Source organism: Pteropus alecto, unplaced genomic scaffold, assembly GCF_000325575.1.
Source record: "Pteropus alecto unplaced genomic scaffold, ASM32557v1 scaffold101, whole genome shotgun sequence".
NCBI classification, from domain to species: domain Eukaryota; kingdom Metazoa; phylum Chordata; class Mammalia; order Chiroptera; family Pteropodidae; genus Pteropus; species Pteropus alecto.
In genome coordinates this window covers 1,559,849-1,565,329 of record NW_006432945.1, presented here as the reverse complement: position 1 = coordinate 1,565,329, position 5,481 = coordinate 1,559,849, and positions in this window count along the sequence as shown.

Sequence of the window (5,481 nt, the reverse complement as noted above, 5' to 3'; positions counted from 1 at the left end):
CCCTCCGAGATGGGGAGTCATTGAAGGGTTTTGAACACAGGACTGAGGATGTCTGTCTTTATTATAAAGCGACATCTATATGAAATAGGTGTTACTTGTTGTCATCCTACAGATAAGAAAATTGAAAATCAGAAAGGCCAGGTGGTGCATGGTTATACAATGAGTAAGAAGCTGAGGCGGGATCTGAACCAAGGCTTAGTGAGCTGTCCACTGTCCTCTCTGCTTACCTGGCTGACACAGAACAGAGTCTCAATAACTACTTATTAGGTGAATTCAAAGTAACTTCTGGGACTTGGGCTGTCAAATGGGCTGCCTAGCCCCATCTGCTCAGCTCTGCCTTGGTGCTAGGAATAGCTAGGGACACAGTCTAGGGGCTGGCTAGTGGGGCCCTTCTGTTTTCCTTCAACTTGCACCAGCCAAACAGTGACCAAATGACAAACATTAATTCAAGCACGATGGAACAACTTAATTAGCTCCTAATAGTCACATGCTGCCAATTAAATACCTCGATGACTAGTTTACTCTGGAGCTTAATTAGGTATTTCTAAATAAATCTAGCCCTGTGCCACCACCTGTCAGTTTGGGAGCCAAATCTTTTCTTGGATGTGCCCTCTCTCACTTGAGAGGGAGTAGGATGGCTGGTTTGGGTGGAGAAGTAAAATCAGATATTGGCATCCCTCGAGCTTATTTCATGGTCCTGTTGTGTATTTTAAACTTGTTGAAAATCACAGTACAGATGCTATCTCACTCCCTGCCTGTGCTACTTCCATACCTCTGGCAACAGGAATCGTTAGCTCAAGAACCCTTGAAAGAGGAAAATTGTAATGTGCACTGTGACTTTTCCCTCCTGCGGTAAGGTAAAATCCCACCCTTTGGTCCCAACTGTCAGCTGCATAAGCATGGGTTTTCCTCTTAATAACTGTGGAATTGGATTGCTATGAATGAGGGGCCAGAATTTAATAGCAGAGAAGGCTTCGGGCTCCTGCAAACTCAGTATGTATTAACAGAACCTAGAGACTGCTCAAGATGCCAGACTGTGTCAGTCAATGGAGAGATGATGCCTGATGGTACTTGGTGCTGGTCAGTGATGTGAGCATGAATGAAGAGTGGCATTTTCCAAGGACCATTGACAAGTGTGGATGTTTCCCATGGATGGTGACCAGCTCAATAAAGGGGGCATAGAAATCAAATCATTTAAGGAATGAATGAAGAAATTGCGACTGCTTTGTCTGGAGTCTAGGTAATTCTTGGCACTGGGCCCTAGGGAAGATAACCATCATTCAATCTATGACGGTCTTCCATAAGCAGAGGGCATAAGCATATTCCATGTTGCTCCATAGGGCAGTGCAAGCGTTCAGGGCTGAACAGTACCATGACCCATGTTTTTAACCATTATACTTTATGGAAGGAGGTTAGAGGTTAGCTAGGTTTACAACCCTCACTACTCTTCCTTCCCATTGCTGGGATCATTTCTTCCCAACTTGTAGCCTCTGGCAGTTTTAAAATATGACCCCAAAGGTCTTTGACACTCCTCTCATCAAGAGGTGGTGTCTATGTCACCCTCTCCTTGAACAAGGCTCTGAGACTTCTTTACCGATAGAATATAGGAAAAGTAATAATGTGCTAGCTTCTGGGCCTAGGTGTTAAGAACTGGCAACTTCCACTTTCTCTCTCCCGATAACTCTTGGAACCCAGCCACCTCACTGCAAAGAAGCAAGCAGGCACATGGACAGCCACGTGTCCATGTGGCTGACAGCTCCAGCTGAGGTCCCAGCCCACAGCCAGCACCAACCACCAGACATGTGAGCCAGCCTTCAGATGATTCTCTGCATGGAGCAAAGATGAGCTGTCCCCACCAAGTCTTGTTCACATTGCACGTTTGTGAGCAAAATAAATAATTGTTGTTGTTTTCAGCCCTATACTGAGGCAGCTTGTTAGGTAACTGGAACACAAGCCAAGGCAGGCTCCCAAGCCTCAGAATCAACCTGGAGTGCCAGACACTTCTTCCTCTGCAGTGAGTCAGGTCAGCCTGACCCTGGCTCACCACCTGGCACATAGCCGTGACTCAGAGCATTTGTTAAATGAATGAATGAGTGACTGTTCCCGTTGCGACAACGGAAACTTTGCCTTCATCCTGAGACCCAGTCTTCCTCTAGAGCCCCGGTTCAGTGATTTCTTTAAACCCGGATTTAACAGTGGCGTCCATTTAAAAAATACAATCTGAAGGTGTTCTAGATATGTAAAAGAACTAAGATGTGGAGCTTCTCTGTGCAGTGAGCAGAGGGCTCTCAGCCCAGCCAGCCTGGCCTCCTCTCCCCATCCCAGAGGGACCCTTAGGAACTTGGTTTCTGTGGTGCTCAGGTGGGAAAAGCAAGATCCTATTCATCTACGTACCATTTGCCTTTGGTCCTCTCCTGAGCTCTGTCCCCATCACTCTTCTCCCCTACAGGTCGTGCAAGGGGTTAAAATGGAACGTCACTGAGGTAACAGAGACCTTGCCCCCAAAGAGCCCTGGGGAGCTTTCTGAGAGACGAGGTACTCCCGTCTCAGCAGACGAAAGTGAGGAAATGGAGCAGACCCGCCCTTCGGGAAAGACAGGCGTGGGCCATGGTGAGGGCAGGGCGGGGTGGAAGGGAGTCTCCACATGTGGACGACAGTAGCACTTAGGAAAAGGGACCAGGGACACTTGCATTTGGCCTGAAGCAGAGACCATATGAGGTATCACCTGTGGGGAAAGCTGAGCACTCATCAGATCTGGGTGGGAGGTATTCAGGTGTGAACACAGGTTTGGAGGGTGGACTATGAGGCCTGAAAGGACAACTGTGGCACAATTCACTTTCTCTGGGACCACTGGACATGGGAGACTGGGCTTGGGAGTCAGCTTGGGGTGGAGACAGAGGTGGGGGAAAGTGGTACCGTGCTGGGAAATGTGGTCAGAAGGCATGAGAACACTGGGGAGGGACTGAATGAAATAGGTCAGGGCTGAGGGGAGAGCCAGGGAAAGGAGGGCTGGCAAAGGGCAGAGCCCAGGCTCAGGGAGAGGCAGCTGACAAAGATCGTGTTCTCACTGAAAGGGCCTGAAGGACAGACACGTGGGAAGAAGAAGGTGGGAGGACTCCAGTGAAGGAACCAAATTTCCTGAAGATTCTGCAGGAACTCCTGGGGGTCCTGCGGCCCAGGACAAGAGGTCTGTGACTTCTTCAGAAAGCCCGCGTGATGTTGTGGGAAGAACACTGTCTAAGAGTCAGGAACGCTCAGGTTTTGCCACTGGCAAGTCCCGTCAGTTTTCGGAGCCTCTTATATTCTTGTCTGTAGAACAAGAAAGCTGATTGATTGTCAAGCCCCTTTCATTTGTAGATATCGTGATATTCGATTCAATAAGCATATATGGGTCAGGCACAGAGCTGACACTGGAGACGCAGGTGGACCAGGTGCCCTTCCTCCCAGAGGCTCACACTGTAGAGGGGAAATGGACACTTACTTCTACAGGTGGTGGGGCTACAATGTGAAAGGGGATGAAAGCCCCGATTCCATTACTAGACCTGGTGAAAAGTTGGGGTGAAGTAGTAAAGAGGAGCAGAAATCCTCAAAAATGGTAGCTGAAGGATGAACTGATTGATTTGGAGGTAAAACAAGGAGGATGTGCTCAAGTTCAAAGCAGCGTTGAGAGGCAAGGGAGGGCTGCTGTGTGCACATGGCCTGCTCTGCACGGTTGGGTCCCTGTGCTGAATTAAAGGGCGTGGGAGCCTGCACCCCAGGGCCCTCTCTTCCTGGGATATGGAGAAGACGTGCTCAAAATATTTCATTCCTTTGAAATATTTATTTATTTTTAAAGCATTTGTTTTCATTTTAGAAAAGTTAGAAAATTCAAACAAATGATTCATGAGGTTAGCATCCAATTAACAGTATATATCCTAGATTTCTCTCTCTTTCTTTCTCTCCCCCCATCCTCCCTCTCACGATCAACACATACATGATCACACACAATTATATTACTCTGTTTTGTGCCTTTCCCACTTGGCAATATATTTGAACATCGTTCCTTGTCAATAAATATCAACCTACATTGATAGCAGATACCTAAGACTCCAAGATGGAGTTGTACCAGTGAGGGAGAAGAAACTCATGGATGTCAAAAGAGTGGAGATGCCAAGCTGAATGCCGATGTGGGTTTTCATCCCTAAAGGCATTGCTGGAGCATCTCCAAGAGGTTACTATGGGTATGTCAATGTGAAGAAAGGGAGCGTTGCTGGGGTTTCTATGCTGCTGGCAGATTATGTACTTTTCAACTGCTGCCTTTCTTACAAGGAACTCAAATATGAGCGGACACACAAATACCACCGAAGAGGCCCCAGTGTGGAGGGTATACTCTGCATCTCTGATCACGACCTTCTTTGCCGGGCACCCCTGAATCTTTTTATATCCTAATTGAAAAATTAATGGCCAATAAAAGATGACTTGTAAAAAAACCATGTATTTATAATGGCTTCATAATAATTTTATCATGTAAACATAACATAAATTATTTAACAATTCCTTGTTGTTCGAACCTTAAATTTCTTCTTTATTTTGCTGTTTAAACAATGTTTTAATAATGAAAATAGCATTATGCATAGATCTTTGCACCCTTACCTAATTATTTCCTTGCATATGATTTTTACAGCTTCTGGTGAATATTACCATGTTACACCCCAGAAGATTTGTTCTCAATTATTCCCAGTAGCAGCATATAGATGTCCATTTCCCACTTCTTGCCAGCATCAGGCATTATAATTCTTTTTAATCTTTGCTATTCGAACAGTAGAAAGGGCATATCACTGTTTTAAGTCACACTCTTTTCATTACCATTGATGTTTAACATTGTTTACATTTTCTATTGTATTTAAATTTCTTCTTTGGTGATTTGCTTTTTCACAGTATTTTGCCATTTTACCTGCACAGTGTGTGTATTAGTTTCCTAGAGCTGTGGTAACAAATTACTACAATCGAGGGGGTTTAAAACAACAGATGTTTATTCTCTCATAGTTCTTGAGGCTTGAAGTTTGAAATTAAAGTGTCAGCAGGGCCGTGCTCCCTCTGAAGACGCGAAGGAAGTATCTTTCCTTGCCTCTTCCTGGCTTTTGGGGGTTGCAAGCAATCCTTGGTATTCCTTGCTTGGTAGCTGCAATATTCCAGTTTCCGCCTCTGTGTTCTCTCTGTGTTCATTTGTGTGTCTCCAAGTTTCTCCCCCGCCCCCACTTTTAAGGATACCAGTCATTGGACTAGAGCCCACCCTAAGGCAGTATGACCTTATCTTAACTTGATTACTTCTGCAAAGAACTTATGTTCAAAGAAAGTCACATTCAGATGTCCTGAAGGGGTTAGAACTTGAGCATATATTTTGAGGAGACACAATTACCCCCATTACAGTGCACTTGTCTTTTTCTTATTAATTTGGAATAGCTTTATGCTTTACCTTTTAGCTTCTTTGAGTCACACTTA